Source organism: Glycine soja, chromosome 16 (genome assembly GCF_004193775.1).
Source record: "Glycine soja cultivar W05 chromosome 16, ASM419377v2, whole genome shotgun sequence".
In the NCBI taxonomy this organism is placed as follows: Eukaryota; Viridiplantae; Streptophyta; class Magnoliopsida; order Fabales; family Fabaceae; genus Glycine; species Glycine soja.
Genome location: NC_041017.1, coordinates 13,453,160 through 13,473,213, shown reverse-complemented (window position 1 = coordinate 13,473,213; position 20,054 = coordinate 13,453,160).

Sequence of the window (20,054 nt, the reverse complement as noted above, 5' to 3'; positions counted from 1 at the left end):
AACATAACCAAAAGAGACAGGAAAAGGGCCCATGAAATCTATACCCCAGACATCAAACACCTCACAGAATAGCATAGGTTGCTGAGGCATTTGTTGTCGCCATGTAAGTGTATTTCCTGCTCTCTGACACTACTCACAAGTGTTGCAGATCTTCCACGCATCTTTAAAGATGGTGGGCCAATAAAAACCACAATCAAGCACTTTGCGAGTTGTCCTTTGAACACCCAAATGACCTCCCGGTGCGGAAGAATGACAGAACTGCAGGACTGAGTCAGTCTCATGATCTGGAATGCATCGTCTAATTACTTGATCACTGCACAATTTCCACAAGTAGGGGTCATCCCAAATAAAATGCTTAGCATCACTTTTAATTTTATCTCTTTGGGCCTTAGATGCTAAGGGAGGAAAAACAGAGGCAACTAAATAATTGACAATGTTAGCAAACCAGGGAGTAGAAAGAGAGTCAGAAATACTATACAGTATATACAAATGATCATCCGAGAAATCATCCCGAATGGGTGAATCCGCATCTGATACACGTTCGATCCGACTCAAATGATCAGCAACTAGATTTTGTGCTCCGCTCCTATCACGAATCTCCAAGTCAAACTCTTGGAGCCAGAGCATCCATCGGATCAACCTAGGCTTAGAATCAGCCTTCTTCAACAAGTACTTTAGAGCTGCATGGTCAGTGTAAACAATAATGCGGGTACCAAGCAAATAAGATCGAAATTTTTCAAGAGCAAAAACTATGGCTAGAAGCTCTTTCTCAGTAGTAGTATAATTCGCTTGGGCAGCATCTAAAGTCCTAGAAGCATAATATATCACCCTGGGCAATTTATCAATTTTCTGAGCAAGGACAGCCCCCATTGCATAATTTGATGCATCACACATAAGCTCAAAAGGGGCTGTCCAATCGGGTGCCTAGATGATGGGGGTGGTAGTCAGAGCTTTTTTGAGGCAATCAAAAGCCTCTTTGCATCTGTCATTAAAGTCTGTCGCAACCTACCCTTCGGCGGGAGGGCGACGCGTGACTCGCGGGATGCGTGTTCCATGAAAGGAATACGCGCGGAGTCGCCACCAACGTTTATTTGAGGAAAACGTCGGAAAAACCGGAAAAGACGCGATCTACGAACTTTTAAGTGAAAGGTTCGGGAGTTGTATTTACGCACGGGGAAGGTATTAGCACCCCACACGTCCGCCCCAAGGGACGGCAGCCTTTAATTGAATGTGCAAACATGACTTTGATTTTTTTATGTTCCCTTTTTATGTCTCTATATCCTTTATACCCTTTTTATATTTTCTCTTTTTGTGGTCGACAAGGGTGTTTCCCTTTGCTCCTACGTATTCCTCAATTTGGGATGAGAAAATCAGACCTACGTAGTCCTTTTTTTATCAAGTGATTCTTTTTTACTTAAGTGGTGATCATTTTAAGGCGTTGGACCTTAAAAATGATCCATTTTTCTTAGTGAGAAATTGAGATGACAAACTTCAAAATCCTATTTTTGTGGACGAGCTTGACTAGGCGAATTCATTTTAGCCTTTAGTTTCGCTTTAGTTATTAATCAATTCGATTAAGAATGAGAAATCCCAAAGAGAAAACGTCCGATTGATTTTCCACTTTATTTTACTAAAAGATGTCTTTTTGATTATTATATTATTTTTTTACCTCTTTTTGATTTCCAACGTGGTTACGGCACGACCGAACGGTCGGAATTTATTTTAACCGAAGTTAATGGATAATACAATTCAAACATTCGGTGGAAATTTATTTTATTTTTAAGTTAAGCGAGAAATGACTTAAGTAAAATGGCTTAAGCACGTCAACAGGGGGTATAAAAAGTAAACAAAACGAGAATAAAAATGCACGAAACACAATGTGGACCACTACGGGTACATAGAATGAATCGAAAAGCTTGGTTCGAGGTACTTACCCGTTGAAGATCGAAGAACGATGAAGAACGAATGAAGAACGTCGAAGAACGGTTGAAACCTTTGCGAGATTCCTCACGGAAAACGTTACGGAAACGTTTCGGAAGCGCCTCGGCTTAGATTTTCTTCACGGAAACAATTTTTCCAAGCAAATTCAAAAGAGAGAGAAGTGCCTAAGGGGCTGAACCCCTTCCTTCTTCACTTCCTCCCCTATTTATAGCAAAATAGGGGAGGTGGTTGCCGCCCAGCTCGCCCAGGCGAGCAGGGTTGCTTCCTCCAGAAGCAACCGCCTTCTGGAGGAATATTCCGGAGGGCCCAAGTGGGCCTGGGTGCTATTTGCACCCCCATTTTTACTAAGTACACCCCCCTCTGCTGTTTTTTGGGTGATTCTTTTTTCGTAAAGTTACGGAAACTTACGAATTTCGTAACGATACTTGTTTTCTTTCCGTAATGTTACGGAACCTTGCGGATTACATATTCATCCCCTTTTTGACTTACGGAATGTTACGGAACCTCACTTAATTATGCAACGATGCTTCCTTTTGATTTCCGGTGTGTCACGGAAACTTACGGATTGTGCATCAATATTTTTTTGGTTTTTCGGCATGTCCTGGAATTTCACAAATTGCCTAATGATGGGTGCCAAGCACCTCACGAGGACCAAAGAATGGTCGCACGTCATCGAGCAAAGGTCCCCGGACGAAATTAGGGTATGACAAAGTCAAACTCCACCTCCTTTTGCAACAAGTTGGACAGTGGAAGGGCTACTTTGCTAAAATCCCTTATAAAGCGCCTATAGAATCCTGCATGACCAAGAAAAGATCGCACCTCTCGCACACAAGAGGGGTAAGGCAATTGTGAAATAACAGAAATTTTTGCAGGATCTACTTCAATACCCTTATTGGAAATAATGTGGCCTAAAACTATACCTTGCTCAACCATAAAATGACATTTTTCAAAATTTAGAACAAGGTTAGTTTCAATGCATCTATTCAAAACTTTTTCCAAACTATTCAAACAACCATCAAAAGAGGATCCATATACAGTGAAATCATCCATAAACACCTCTATGCAATTTTCTAAAAAATCACTGAAAATACTAATCGTGCACCGCTGGAAGGTACCAGTGGCATTGCACAGGCCGAAAGGCATCCTCCTATAGGCAAAAGTGTCGAAGGGGTAGGTGAATGTGGTCTTTTCCTGATCCTCAGGAGCAATAGTAATTTGCATATAACCAGAAAAACCATCAAGGAAACAGTAGTGGGATTTACCTGCCAGGCATTCAAGCATCTGGTCAATGAATGGCAGGGGAAAATGGTCCTTTTTGGTAACCTGGTTCAGCCTCCTATAGTCAATGCAGACTCTCCAACTGTTCTGCACCCGAGTAGGAATCAGCTCCTCCTTCTCATTTTTTATCACAGTGAGGCCGGTCTTCTTCGAGACTACCTGGACGGGACTCACCCATTGGTTGTCGGAGATAGGATAAATGATTCCAGCTTGCAAAAGCTTGGTTATCTCCTTCTTCACTACATCAAGAATCACCGGGTTGAGTCTTCTTTGTGGCTGTCTTACTGGTTTAGCCCCATCCTCTAAATTTATTCGATGCATACATGTGGATGGGCTAATACCAGGAATGTCCGCCAGGGTCCAGCCTATAGCCTTCTTATGCTTCTTGAGAACTGACAACAACTTCTCCTCTTGCTCATCAGCAAGGGAGGCCGATATAATCACTGGAAAACTCTTGCTATCATCCAAGTAAGCGTATTTTAAATTTGATGGCAGAGGCTTCAATTCTGGTGTGGTCGGTTGGACAGTGGTAGAAGGAGATGGTTTCTCAGCCTTTACCTCATACATAAAGTCAGAGGTATGTGTACTTCCTGAAACATGGTTAGTCCCATCTGACTCTATAAAATCAATCTCGAGAGGTAAAACACCACCACCAGACATACAATCCATATCACTCTCAGATTCACTCTCAGCATCAAATTCAGACATATGATCAAGTACAATTTCAGACTCAATGCATGAAGAGTGAGAGGCATGTAGATTAGAATAAAGATCAGTCATGTATTCATCAACAACTTGGTCAATTATTTCAGCACGAAATACAGAAAGATCTTCAGATGGGTATTTCATAGCATCCAGAATATTAAAATGAATAGTTATATCACCAAACTCCATGGATATTGTGCCTGCATAAACATCTATCTTAGTTCTAGCAGTTTTCATAAAGGGTCTGCCCAGAATGATGGGAATTGATCCTTGAGAAAATCCATCTTCCATATTCAAAATATAAAAATCAACAGGGAAAATCAGTTCACCAACTCTAACTAAGACATCTTCTATGAAACCAACAGTGTAGGCAACACCTCTATTAGCTAAATGAATTACCACATCAGTTGACTGCAAGGGACCTAGAGATAGAGAATTAAAAATAGACAGAGGCATAACACTAACAGAAGCTCCTAAATCTAGCATGGCATTGTCAAACTTATTATTCCCAATAATACAAGGTATGCTGAATGTACCTGGATCTTTGCATTTTTCAGGAATTTGAGGAACAAATTTACCAATCAATGCGAAGACATTTCTGCCCATGCTAATTCGTTCACTTCCTTTAAGCTTCCGCTTATTAGTGCACAACTCCTTCAAGAATTTAGCATATCTTGGAATTTGCTTTATTGCATCCAACAGAGGTATGTTTACCTCTACTTTTCTAAACGTTTCCAAGATCTCTTTCTTTGTCTCTTCCATTTTTTTGTTGGAAACTGCTCTTGGAGGGAATGGAAGAGGGGGAATGTGCTGCTTCTGCAAATCAGAATTACCTGTGGAAGAAGATTCACCTGCACAGAAATTGTTAGGTAAATTTTTGTCATCACCTTTTTCTGGAGTAGAGTGAAGTTTGGCAGGTTCATTTGCAGATGAGGAAGGTGCTACGGGTTGAGGTCCTTGACACTGACACTGCTTTCCCGACCGCAATGAAATGGCACTGACATTTTTGGGATTTTGGATAGCTTGAGAAGGTAGCTTGTCAGAATTCTGGGACTGTTGTTGATTCAATTGTGTAGCTAATTGTCCCATCTGATTAGTCAAGCTCTGAATGGATGCTCTGGTCTCTTGTTGAAACTGCATGTTTTGCATAGTCATTTGCCTCACAAGTTCTTCGAGGGAAGGTTGTGTAGGGGCCTCAACTGTTGGCTGTTTCTGGGGTTGTTGCTGTTGTTGGATTGGTGGAGGAATGTATGGTCTGCTTGGGCCAGCAGCATTTTGGAAGGAAGGAGCAGGTTGCTGTTGTTGTTGCTGAGGGCTGGACCATCTGAGATTAGGGTGATTCCTCCATCCAGGGTTGTATCTGTTGCTGGAGAGGTCATAATTGTTCTGCTGTGGTTGATTTTGCTGCTGAGGTTGAGGAGGTCTATTGTAAATATTTGCAGCATAAGCTTCAGGCTGCTCAATTGCTCCAGGTTGTTGCATGGAAGGCCAAAGGTCTGTATGGTGGTCAGCAGCAGAGCACAAACCACAAACCCTTGCGACAGGTGCAGATTTCTGATTCAAGGCCAGCTGGGTTACCAAGTTAACCAATGCATCCAGTTTGCCTTCAAGCTTCTTAGTCTCAGATGATGCAGCTGAGTTTGTAGCTACCTCATGCACTCCTCTAATAACTATGGCATCATTTCTGGCGCTAAACTGCTGGGAGTTGGAAGCCATCTTCTCAATTAAATTTCTGGCTTCAGCAGGAGTCATGTCCAAGGGCTCCATCGCTGGCAGCATCTATCATACTTCTCTCTATATTACTGAGTCCTTCATAAAAATATTGGAGAAGAACCTGCTCCGAAATCTGATGGTGAGAGCAACTGGCACATAGTTTTTTAAATCGCTCTCAGTACCCATACAGGCTCTCTCCACTGAGTTTTCTAATACCTAAGTGATCGGTACCCGAATCAAATAAACATGAAAATGCAGTAACTAGGAAGTGATCCTAGGTCGTTTCCCAACGAGCAGTGACAAGCCAAATGTTCATAATATACTTGCAGTAACAGTAACGATGGGGGGGGGGGGGGTTTGGTTGTTTGGTAATTAAAGAGCAGAACAAATAAAATGGAATACGAAACTACTAATATTAAAAACGGGTTGTTTCCTCTGATTCAGAAGCCACTCTCTTATCCTGGGTTATGGAGAATTCGTCCCTAACAGTCAACCACTTAATCCAACCCTATTTCAATTTACTAAGCGAAAATCAACTTAGGGTTTTCAATACGTGATTAGGCACCACATACACCAGTTAGCCCTTCGTCCATTAAGCATGAACGCAAGTGAGGCTCAGAGGCAATTAATCGAACACGAACCGTTCACTGATTAATATTCACGAAATTGGGATAACTGGTGAAGGGAAAACTGCTAGGAAACCACATTACAAACGAAACCTCAAAGAGAGTTGGGCTTCGTCCTCAAAAGGAAACAACACCAGAAAATCTAGCCTTCCATGGATTCAAACAGAAAACGCAAATGAAACATGATGCAGAAACGTAAATGAACAAGAACATAAATGAACAGAAACGTAAATGAAAGTAGAAGAAGAAGCAAGAATGAACTCGTAATTAGAAGCAGAAAACGGAAATTTGCATTAAGAACGAAAACTGTAACAAGGGCACAGAAAAACGTGAAAACCTAAAACCAAAGCTCTGAATAATGAAAATAGCATAGCAGAATAGAATGCCCTGCACAAATCCCAAGGCAGCTATTTAAAAAGAGTCACTCAAAGTCACTGGGCCCTATTACAATACTCTGGCCCAAAACGAAATAAACACTGAACAACATAAAATAAAATTGCGAAATTTCCTAATTAGAAATCAACTAAGGTAAGCGCTGCTTTATTTGCCCTCTTCAAGTCCACAACCAAAATCCGGATTAAGCCCAATGTTTCATTAATTCCTGAAATTAGATTAAAAACATCAAATTAGCCAAATGAGCCCAAATAATAAAACTGCCTAATTAATTGACAATTAAGACCAATCAATAATTAAAATGGTGCAAAAAGGGTTTAGAAAATAGAAGAAAATGATGGCACATCACTAAGATATCTTTCCTGATGGTTGTGGTCCTGGAAGCAGGGGAAAAATTTTCTAAGAATACTCTCTTAAGGTCATCCTAGCTCGTGATGGACCTTGGAGCAAGGTAATACAGCCAGTCCTTTGCCACTCCCTCTAATGAATGAGGAAAAGCCTTCAGAAATATGTGATCCTCTTGGACATCTGGGGGTTTCATGGTGGAGCAGACAATATGAAATTCCTTCAAATGTTTGTGCGGGTCTTCACCTGCAAGGCCATGAAACTTTGGAAGCAAATGAATCAGTCCAGTTTTAAGAACATATGGGACATCCTCATCAGGGTATTGGATGCACAAGCTTTCGTAGGTGAAATCAGGTGCATCCATTTCCCTTAGAGTCCTCTCACGGGGTGGAGGTTGTGCCATGTTCTCAGAATGTGCAAAATCAGAATGCTCAAAATTATAATGCTCCAAATCAGGATGTTCAAAATCACCAATAACAGAATGCACAGATTCACCAGTAATGGAATGCTCAGGATGATCAAAAGGTATAAAATGATGCCTAACTAATCTATGAAATGTCCTATCTATCTCAGGGTCAAAGGGTTGTAATTCAGATGGATTGCCTCTAGTCATACACTACATTCAGCATGCACAACTAGTTGCCTTGTCATGTAAATAAAGGTGCAGGTTTGAACTACAGCTACCCTCAAATGATATCCAAATGACTTGAAATTTTGTTAGCAACCTTATAAAATGATGAGAAGATAGCACAAAAAATTTCAGGCAAAAATTCAAAGTCTAACTATGGAAGCTAAAAATGGTAGGTTAAGAAAAATAAGTGAATAAAACTTGAAAAATAAAAAACTTTTGACAGAATCACTATTTTTGGACGATGGAGAACTCAGCCAGCCTACATCTGGCTACCACGGCGTAGGAAATTTTTTTCTACCCCAAATACATATATAATAATTGCGATTCTGATAACCGGAGTAAAAGTTATGGCCGTTTGAAGTTTTGACAAATACAAAATTTGCTACTTTTTTGGAACTTTCAAATCTGACCAAACTAAAGGCTCTAGCTATTTTTCCCACAAAATATAGGTTAAAAGAAGTTACCATAAAAAAATTCAGCCTAAAATAACAACCCTAGCTACTAAAACAAAAAATCTCAAATAATTCAGCATGGGTGGTTGCTAAAATTCGTCTCTACTTGATTTCTACTACTACTCTGTTTTGCCGCAAGCAAAAGTGATCGCTAAGTCCGTCGCAAAACACTATTCATAGCAAAACACCCAACACTGAAACAGAGCAAACACTTAATGGGAAAACTGAAACAGAACACACACTAAACAAAATACCAGGACACTAAACAACACTAACACACATACTATCACAATACTAGCAATTAAACATAAAACACGAAAGGATTAAACACACAACACTAGCTAGCTATTATGAACCTTTGGACACTGCTCCCCGGCAACGGGGCCAAATTTGATCGAGGCCGTACCCGAATCAAATAAACATGAAAATGCAGTAACTAGGAAGTGATCCTAGGTTGTTTCCCAACGAGCAATGACAAACCAAATGTTCATAATATACTTGCGCAGTAACAGTAACGATTGGGGGGGTTGTTTGTTTCGTGATTAAAGAGCAGACCAAGTAAACTGGAATATGAAACTACTAATATTAAAAACGGGTTGTTTCCTTTGATTCAGAAGCCATTCTCTTATCCTGGGTTATGGAGAATTCGTCCCTAACAGTCAACCACTTAATCCAACCCTATTTCAATTTACTAAGCGAAAATCAACTTAGGGTTGTCAATACGTGATTAGGCACCACATACACCAGTTAGCCCTTTGTCCATTAAGCATGAACGCAAGTTAGGCTCAGAGGCAATTAATCGAACACGAAGCGTGCACTGATTAATGTTCACGAATTTGGGATAACTGGTGAAGGGAAAACTGCCAGGAAACCACATTACAAACGAAACCTCAAAGAGAGTTGGGCTTCGTCCTTAAAAGGAAACAACACTAGAAAAACTAGCCTTCCATAGATTCAAACAGAAAACGCAAATGAAACATGAAGGAGAAATGTAAATGAACAGAAACGTAAATGAACAGAAATGTAAATGAAACAGAAACGTAAATGAGAGTAGAAGAAGAAGCAAGAACGAAATTGTAATTAGAAGCAGAAAATGGAAAATTGCATTAAGAACGAAAACAATAGCCTAAGAACAGAAAAACGTGAAAACCTAAAACAAAAGCTCTGAATAATAAAATAGCATCACAGAATAGCCTTGCACGAATCCCAAGGCTGCTATTTAAAAAGAGTCACTCAAAGTCACTGGGCCCTATTACAATACTCTGGCCCAAAACGAAATAAACACTGAACAACATAAAATAAAATTGCGAAATTTCCTAATTAGAAATTAACTAAGGTAAGCGCTGCTTTATTTGCCTTCTTCAAGTCCATAACCAAAATCCGGATTAAGCCCAATGTTTCATTAATTCCTGAAATTAGATTAAAAACATCAAATTAGCTAAATGAGCCCAAATAATAAAACTGCCTGATTAATTGTCAATTAAGACCAATCAGTAATTAAAATGGTGCAAAAAAGGGTTTAGAAAATAGAAGAAAATGATGGCACATCAGTCTTGCTCAAAAGTTCCACCACTGGGTCAATTTCTGGTTCAGTTACTAGCTGTTGTTTTTCTTCACCTATCTTCTTCTCACCTTCATTCATGCTCACCATTTTGCTTCTAGTCATAACAGCCTTGCATTCATCCTTAGGATTCTTCTCTGTTGGCTCCAAAGCTGCTTGACGGTCGGTCTGCCAGTTGCTTTGCCAATTGTCCCACCTGGACTTTTAGATTCTTGATGGCTGACTCAGTGCTCTTTTGATTGGACATGGATACTTGCATGAACTGAGCAAGAGTCTCTTCCATCTTCGTTGTTTTGTCATAGAGACCTGGCCCTTGTTGCGGTGGACTATTTGGTGGCCCACCTTGGTCTTTATTGAATTGATTACCAGGGTGAGTTCTCCACTATCCCTGTTGCTGATTATATTGCTGGCCATGTTGAAATCCAGAATATCCACCTGCATTAAAGGTTGGTCTTGGCTAGTCATGTGTTGTATCTTTTGTGGGAATGTAGCAGCCAGAATCATGTGCTCCACCACATATAAGACAACCTCTAGCCTCCAACCTGCAAAACAGAAGAGGGTGAAGGTTGTCTAGCATGCAATTGAGTTGGCAACTTACTTAGTGTTTCAGTTAAATTTTCAAGTTGCTTGGATAGCAACTTGTTTTGGGCCAACAAAGCGTCCTACGATGAAAGCTCCAGCTGGCTTCTTTTGGTTGGGATGTGTGCTCTATCATGCAAGATTGGGTGGTCACTAGTAGCCATATTCTTAATTAATTCCATGGCTTCTTCAGGGGTCTTCAATTTTATTTTTCCCCCTAGAAGAATCTAAAAGTTTCTTGGATTATGGCCTTAACCTACCAATGAAAATATTGAGCTGGATTGGTTATGAAAATCCATGAGTAGGCATCTTTCTTAGAAACCCACGAAATCTTTCCAAAGCCTCACTCAAGGACTCATCTGGAAATTGATGAAAGGATGAGATGCAGCTTTTCCTTCAACAGTCTTGGACTCTGGGAAGTATTTCTTCAAGAATTTTTCAACCACTTCATCCCAAGTCTTAAGATTGTTACCTTTAAATGAATAGATCCATGACTTCGATTTCAACTTCTGCTGCTTGAGATTCCCTGGATGTAGGTGAATTAGAAGTTGATGACTCAGAAAAGTGAACCTCTTCAAGGATTGATGCTACTGTTATGTCGTGCAAAAGCTTTCTTTTTCTCTCTGCGTTGTTTCTTTTGAAGGTTGCTTCAATTTCTAAATCCAATGGAACCAATTCACCTGTAGAAGATCTACGCATGCAAACACTAACAGGAATAGCAGTTAACCAATTCAAGAAGAAAATAAATTTTGAACTAAACAAATATTAACAAAAACAAAAATTAATAAATCAAAGAATAATGAATTGATGCCTTCAAACTGAACTAAACTTTCCAAATTGAAAAAGTTCCCCAGCAACGGCGCCAAAATACTTGTTTCACCCTCCGGGATACTACTTGTTTGTGTGGATGCGAAATCTACCGGCAAGTGAACCGGGTCGTCAAGTAAATAATTAAAACGGTGTGAACCAAGTATTGAACTCAGGGAACTTTTTAATTAAGGATGTTTCTCTAATTAAAGATGTTTCTGTGTTCTATGTTGAAGGCTCAAGTACTAAACACCGATGTCTCTTGAGTTTAGCCTAATTCTAATTAAACTTTGTTCTTAGATGTCTGTTGTTGAACTTAGCTTAACTGAACAACTTTATGATCACATCATAATAAAAACTAAATTACCACACTCCGTGTCCAGACATACGGTAACCTAATCCTGCTCTATCAAGTTCTAAGGAGACAATACATCTTTCAATGTTAAAGCCCCTAACAATACACACATATAGGTGATCAAGCCATAAGCATGCAATAATAAAGTACTGATAGAAAAAATGAACACATCAAACAACCTTAATTAGATATGGAAAAAGTTTAGATCAATTACTCAGCAAGAATCCCCAACTGAGGGTTCAGCCTTCCAGAGCAAGGAAGCTCCTTTTACAATGAAGAAGAGGCATTAAGAGAAATTGCTTGGTTACAAAGGAGTGGGGATGTCTCTTCCACCTCTAAGAACCTCACAATCACTCAAAAACTCACAAATCTTCTTAAAAGATCAAAACGTGGCTTCTTTGCTCTGTTCTTTGCCTCTGTGTATTTCACTCTTCTAGCTCTTACGGCTATTCAGTGCCCTCTCTCTAGACCCTTTTCATTCTTTGCAAGTCAGGCTTAAAAAAGGGCTCACTGACCTCGATCTCGCGCTTAGCGCCATTCTCGCGCTTAGCGCGAGTAAGTGAACTTTTGCTCAGTGCCAAACTCACACTAAGCCTAAAAGGTGACAAACGACTTGCTGAGCGAGCCGATGACACGCTCAGTGCATGCCTGCGTGACAGATTCCCTTCCAGATTCTTCCTATCCGCTAAGCGCGTTGATACCTCACTTAGCGGATGACACTCACTAAGCACATTGAGCTCGCTTAGCGAGACATCAACTTTAGCACTTCTTCAAAATAACTCCTTTTTTCCTGAAATTGAAGAGAAATTGACATTAATTCCATACACAAGGCTTCTATTGAGCACAGATAAAAACAAAGAAAAATTTATTTATAATCCTACAAAAAGAGCCATAAATTGAGGAAAATCTATACATTTTGTAAAAGTTTTATATATACTAGTCATATAAGACGACTAACACTGTGCTGGGTCAAAGTCCCACAAGGATACTCTTTAAATATTAAGAGCCTTATGCAGTTAAAGGAGCTTAAGCTGGTAGGGTTAAAGTCTCACGATTGTCACGTGTTGATGCAATAATTGTTAGTCGTGCCTATACGAGACATTTTGCCTAACAAAGTCAGGTTAGCCATAACTCGCCTGTGCTTTTTCTTCAATGCCATATGTAGCAAAGTCCTTGATCCTGTCAATTTTGATGACCTAGAAAATGAGGCCACAATTATACTTTGCTAGTTGGAGATGTATTTTCCTCCTGCTTTCTTTGACATCATGATTCACTTAATTGTTCATCTGGTCAGAGAAATCAAATGTTGTGGTCCTATTTATTTGCAGTGGATGTACCCGGTTGAGCGATACATGAAGATCTTAAAAGGGTATACCAAGAATCTACATCATCCGGAAACATCTATTGTTGAAAGGTACATTGCAGAAGAAGCCATTGAATTTTGTCCAGAGTACATTGAAAAGGCTAAACCTGTTGGCCTTCCTGAGTCTCGCCATGATGACAGAGTGGGCATTAAGGGTTCAAGAGGACTGCATGTTATCACTCCAAGTGTAGAAGATTTGTTACAAGCTCACTTGTATGTGTTGAACAACAGTAATGAATTTTTGCCATACATACTTCAGCATGAAGCTTTAGTCAAACGAAATAATAAAAAAATGTCAAAGAACTGGGTCTTGAAAAAGCATAACAAGACTTTCTCTGATTGGTTTAAAGATACAATCTTTGCTGATGAAAATGCTTCAGAAACATTAAGAAAGCTAGCAGATGGACCTAAAAAGAAATGTTATAACTTGGCAAGGATATGAAATTATCGCAACATGCCCTTTTGCGGGCGAGCGAAGGTGAGACTCACGGGTACGCTTTCCAAAGGAGGAAAGATGCGCGGAGTCGCCACCAATGTTTATTTGTGGAAAACGACGGAAAAACCAAAGGAAACCGGTCAAAATGAAAATTCTAAGTTCGGGAGCTGTATTTACGTTTGAGGAAGGTATTAGCACCTCTCACGTTTGTCTCAAAGGACAACAACCTATTTTTAGAATTGTGGAAATTGTGTTACCTTAACTTTTATTTCTTTTTTATTTTTTTGAGGTCGACAAAAGCGGGGCTTTTGCTCCTATGTACCCTCCATCGAAGAGGAAATCAGACCTACGTAGTTCTTTCTTAAGAGTGAATCAAACAATTCTTTTTACTTGAAAGGTGATTATTTTAAGGCGTTGGACCTTAAAAATGATCCATTTACTGAAATGATAAACTTTCAAAAACCTTTTTTAGTGACTTTTTTATGGACGAGCTTGACTAGGCGAGTTGATTTTAGCCTTAGTTTCACTTTAGTTATTAGTCAATTCGATTAAGAATGAAAAATCCCAAAGAGAAAACGTCCGATTGATTTTTTTTCGCTTCATTTTACTAAAAGGTATTTTTTGATTATTATATTATTATTTTACCTCTTTTTTATTTCCAACATGGTTACGGCACGACCGAACGGTCAGAATTCATTTTAACAGAAACTAACGGATATTACAAATCAAATGATCGATGGAAATTTATTTTATTTTTTTGATTAGGCGAGAAATGACTTAAATAAATGACTGAAGCACGTCAAAAGGGGGTACGAAAAGTAAATGAAAACGAGAATAAAAAATACATGAAACAAAATGGGGACCACCACGGGTACATAGAATGAATTGAAAAGCTCGGTTTGGGGTACTTATCAGTTGAAGACCGAAGAAAACAAAGAACGAACGATGGATGTCAAAGAACGGTTGAAAACCTTCGCGTAATTACTCACGGAAACGTTACGGAAATGTTACGGAAGCGCCTCGGCTTGGATTTTCTTCACGGAAACAATTTTCATCCGCAAATTTAAGAGAATACGAAGTGCCAAGAAGGCTGAACCCTTTCCCTCTTCATTCCTCCCCCTATTTATAGCAAATTAGGGGAGGAGCTTGCCACCCAGCTCGCCCAGGCGAGCAAGGTTGCTTCCTCCAGAAGCAACCGCCTTCTGGAGGAAGAATCTGGAAGGCCCAAGTCGGCCTGATTGCTATTTGTACCCCCCCTTTTTACTAAATGCACCCCCTTTACCTTTTTTGGTAATTCTTTTTCCGTAACGTTACGAAACTTTACGAATTTCGTAACGATACTTATTTTCTTTCCGTAAGGTTACGAATCCTTACGGATCATGTATTTACTCCTTTTTTAGCTTTCGAAGAAGTTACGGAAGCTCACATATTGCGTGACAAGACCTCCTTTTGGTTTCCGCCCCATTACGGAATTTCACGGATCGCGTAAACCTGCTTCCCTTTGATTTTCGTCGTGTCTTGGGACTTACATATCGTGCAACGAAGGGTGCCAAGTATTTTGAAGCGGCCAATCAAAGGTTGCATATCATCAAGTAATAATCCCCAGACGAAATTAGGGTATGACAGTTGCCCCTCTTTACTTACCTTTTATCGGAGATAAGAGGAAAGCAAAGATAAGACACTGATTTCGTCCTTCTTGCTCTTTCCGTGATTAGCCCATGACGACTCTCGTCTCTACTTCTTCTTTTTTCTGCACAACACAAAACAAAATACAAACAACAACAAAAACAACAATAATAAAATATACACGTTTGGCAAAGGAATCAATCGGGAAAATAACAAAGGTCACATTTTCCAGTCAAGAGGGTCCGCACTTGAAAATGAAGAACACATTGGAGAATGGAGGATTGCACTAGAGGGTCCATACTACGCAATCATGAAGAGTGGCTCCAAACTCATTGGTGGAGGATGCATAAACGAAAACGCAATTCATGGGGCTCCGAATAAAAGGCGAGGATGGAGGATTGCACTAGAGGGTCCTCACTAGTCAATCATGAAGAATGGCTCCAAACTCTTTGGTGGAGGATGCATGAACGAAAACGCAATTCATGGGGCTCCGAATAAAAGGCGAGGATGGAGGATTGCACTAAGCAATCACTACGCATGGCTCCAAACTCGTGGGTGGAGGATGCATAAACGAAAACGCAATTCATGGGGCTCCGAAAAAGGGGTAGAGAATGGAGAATTGCACTAAGCAATCACTACGCATGGCTCCAAACTCGTGGGTGGAGGATGCATGAACGAAAACGCAATTCATGGGGCTCCAAAAAAGGGGTAGAGAATGGAGAATTGCACTAAGCAATCACTACGCATGGCTCCAAACTCGTGGGTGGAGGATGCATGAATGAAAACGCAATTCATGGGGCTCCAAAAAAGGGGTAGAGAATGGAGAATTGCACTAAGCAATCACTACGCATGGCTCCAAACTCGTGGGTGGAGGATGCATGAACGAAAACACAATTCATTGGGCTCCGAAAAAGGGGTAGAGAATGGAGAATTGCACTAAGCAATCACTACGCATGGCTCCAAACTCGTGGGTGGAGGATGCATGAATGAAAATGCAATTCATGGGGCTCCGAAAAAGGCGAGGCAGGACCAATGGTCCACCGGTTTTTTCCACCTAAAAAAGGCAAACATGCTTTTTGCAAAGAAAAATAAATCATTCGCGAGAGCACCATGTTTTAGAAAAGCAATATACTTATGCCAAGGGTAATCTTCCTTGTACCCAAAAATGAAAGGCAGGATGTCAACTTTTAGCTTTTGAATGAACATTCAGGGGAAACATCAGGTTAAGCTGAAACTGGGAATAAATCACTCATAGTGTATAAAAACTCACACAGGCAAGTGTTTTACTCTAATCCCAAACCATAACTGCACCACGACTTTATTTTGCACACGATTTCCTATCGAATCAAAGATCACACGTACGATCACAGATCAATAGGATTTTCTCGAGGGTAGTGTTTTTTGAGAGGAAACTGGGTGTTCCAGTCTTTTCCTCTTTGTTTATGTGGGGCGGGATATCGCCAGTCGAGAATGATTTTGATTGGCAATCTGAAAGGAAGAACCACCAAAAATGGGTTTTCCTTTGCCGGCAGTCACCTACCTTGCCGAAAATTTATCTGGCTTGAAGAATTCCTGTTCTCTTTCTTTCATTGATCGGGAATTACTCTGTTTTCCTCCGATCTTTTCTTTTTTCACTTCCTTTCGATCTTCGATCGGGAATCCTTCTTTTTCTTTCTTTTTTATTGTTCTTTTCTTTGTTTTCATATTTTTCTTTTTTCTTTCTTTCCATTTCTTCCTTTTCCTTCTTTTCACTTCTCCTTCTCCATTCCTTTCTTTGGGAAATCGGGTTTTAGCATTCTATTCGCTCTCCCTTGAGGAGATTCCGCTGTCCTTTGCTTCGGGGGAAAGAATGAGGACTCTTTTGATAGGTCAAGGTTCAAAAAATTCTAAGGTTGTGTCTCAATGGGGGCTTTTATCGTGGGAGCCTGATCTTGATATCTGGGGTAAAACAAATTTGGGTGTCAAGGTGTCGGTCTCGGGCTGATCTTCCATATTATTCCACAAGGCACGCGCGACAATGATGATTTGGAAACAACGTGCAAAATTAGTCATGGCCACAGCCAGGTGGGCACTCAAGCATCCCATTTACGGCATTGTGATACTACGGTCGGGAATTTACACAAACAGACCCAACGTTTCCCAATTATGTTCTTTCATCAGTTCAATGAATTCATCCATTCTTATCTCGGTTATTCAGGAAAATAAACTCTTAGCGACGGTCCCTTGTTTCCAAAAGATGCGTTTGCTCTCTACGAATGATTTATTCTTCCTAACTATAACATGTCGACCTTCGAGGTCTTCCTTTCTTTTTCCTTCTTTTTTTTTGTTTCATTTTTATACTTACAAAACTATACACCCATGGCCCTCTACGAGGAAAAATTTTCTTTGTACATCTACATTCTTATACATGACAAACTTTTTCTGTACACGCATTGGAACTCTTACTCTTTACGTCACCCGGTCTATATACAAAACCCTATTTACGTTCAAAGATTTTTTCGTTTTTCCCAACACACACCTATGGTTCATACAAAAGTTTCTTTATATACATTCGTCGCTCACACACACAAGAATTTCTCTCCACGTATCACTTACACACACAAAAAACATCTATACACATTTTCCTTTTACATACACAAAAAACTCTTTTCTTTTCTTTGTATACATAGACAAGACATTCATTCACAACGCTTTATTTTTGGCGTTATCATGATTTTTGTTCATTTTATTTTTAGGATGACATTCCTAAAAATGGAAAACTCTACACGGTTCCGAAATTTCAACAAACACTATTGACAACAACGAAGTAAGCACTAACGCAATAGTCCAAACAAAATATATGCACAAAACAAATGACAATCGCAACAAAAAATCAAACACTAGTCCCTCAAGTCATAGAAACAAGATAACATACGAATGATAAATGATGGAACATACGGATTTGGGGATCCCACGGTCCTGTGGCTCCGCATGCCACCGGACTCTTGGGACACGGTAACAAAAAGTGGGGTGGTCGACAAAAGCAGGGCTTTTGCTCCTACATATCCTCAATTTGTGATGAGGAACTCAGACCTACGTAGTTCTTGCTAACTGTGAGACTAAAAATAGTATCGGTCTTTTCTTCACCAAATTGCGAACATGCTTTAGTAAAGAGACAAAACTTCCAACTGATCAGAGCAACATATGCTTTTTGGATGAAAAACAATGTGTCTATCGGGGAAGGAGAGTATGCTAATGAAATTTTCTCATAACCATAAATGAGATTTTGGATGTTAGCATTTCGTTTCTAAACGACCATTTAGAGGAAACACTGGGTCCAACAAAGATAGGAGAGAATCACTCAAAGTGTATCAATCTCACACAGGTAAGTGTTTTATCCTAACTCCGAACCATAGATATGTCATGACTTGATTTTGCAAATCATTTCCTATCAAATCAAAGATTACATGTATGATCATGGATCAATAGGACTTTCCTTGGGAATGGGTTCTTTTGGTGGGAAATTTGGCTTTGAGTGTTTTTGGGCCTTTTCCTTTTTTTTTCTTTCATTTTTGCTTTCTCCCACTCTTTGATTGGGAATTTTTCTTTTCTTTTCTTTTTTTCTTTTTTGTTTAAGGATTGACATTCTCACCCTGGGTCAAGGTTTATGATAAGTTGGGATTTTGGCTCAAGGCTTTGTAGAACGGCTGGTCATGATATATGTCAGGGTTTGGCCAGCGGTTCGGGGATAAAGGGGATGTCCTACATTATTTCCATGATACACATGCAACAATGATGATTAGGAATTTTTATGCAAAACTGGTCATGCATGCACCCATGTGGACACTCAAGCATCAAGTTTTTATGGTCATGTGACACTAGGGCTCAGGATTCATTTTCCCTATTTCAAGTCAACCCAGTGTTTCCAAAATATGTTCTTTTATCAAATCATGCATTCATCCGAGTCCATTTTGGGCGTTCGGAAAAATTTCACAACATTCACTCTTCAGGTGTATACACATTTTTTTTCAGAAACTGGTTAAGATCAGTAAAATCTTTCAAAGAAAAGTTGAAAATGATCTTTTTTCACAAGCATGTTGTTTTTTAGCTAGACAACTTTTATTTTTTATATCTTTTTTATTTTCTATTTTTTTTTCTTATTCTTTTCTTGCTCGCTCTCCTTGCTCTCTTTTTTTCCATGAGGTATTTTGCTACCTAAACATACGTATATTTTTGTGAAGTATTTTGCTATATACATGCGTGTCCCAGGTATCTTGCTACCTAAACATACATATATATGTTTTGTGAGATATTTTTGCTATATACATGCATATCCAAGGTATCTTGCTACCTAAACATACATATATATATATTTTGTGAAGTATTTTTGCTACATACATGCATATTCAAGGTATCTTTCTACCTAAACATACATATATATATATATATATATATATATATATATTGTGAAGTATTTTTTTGCTACATGCATGCATATCCAAGGTATCTTTCTACCTAAACATACACACACACACACACACACACACACACACACACACACACATATATATATATATATATATATATATATATATATATATATATTGTGAGGTATGACTACCTTCCGAGCTTGTGCTTGTTTTATTTAAATTCCTAGGATCATGAGCAAATAGGTGTGTCCTGCTATGACTTGAGAAACAAAAGTGATCAAATAACAAGCAGAGATTTAAAAGGTACTAGGTTGCCTCCTAGTAGCGCTTCTTTAACGTCTTGAGCTGGACGCATGATGGCTTGTCGATCACGGACCTAGTACTTTGCTTACCTTTGGCTTTGGACTTGGTCGCCTATTGGTCGGCCATGGGTCGTAAGCAACACTCTAACCTTTTTGTGGATGAGTTGAGGTGAACTCTAGAGGTGATGGCGGTGCGTCTGTTGCCCGCTGCCGGCCATCCCCAGGCTGTTGTGGTGTTTCGTCCTGCGCCTGCCTAGGGACGCAGTACTTCTTGATGAAAGCTCAATTAGTAGGGGGCCTGATGCCCTTGCTGGAGGTGACAGGCACTCCGTAGAACTGACAGAGACCCGTAATTAGAGCTTGACAACTCCAAGACCCTGTTGGACTTCTTCGGGTCCATTGGGTGTCTTGCGGGCGCGATCCCTGCAAACAATGGATGACATCAGAAATCAGTTGAGCGATGTACATACTTACCTATGTCATGATGACGTGACCTTGCCGGGGGGACGGGCACCCTGTAGGACTGACAGAG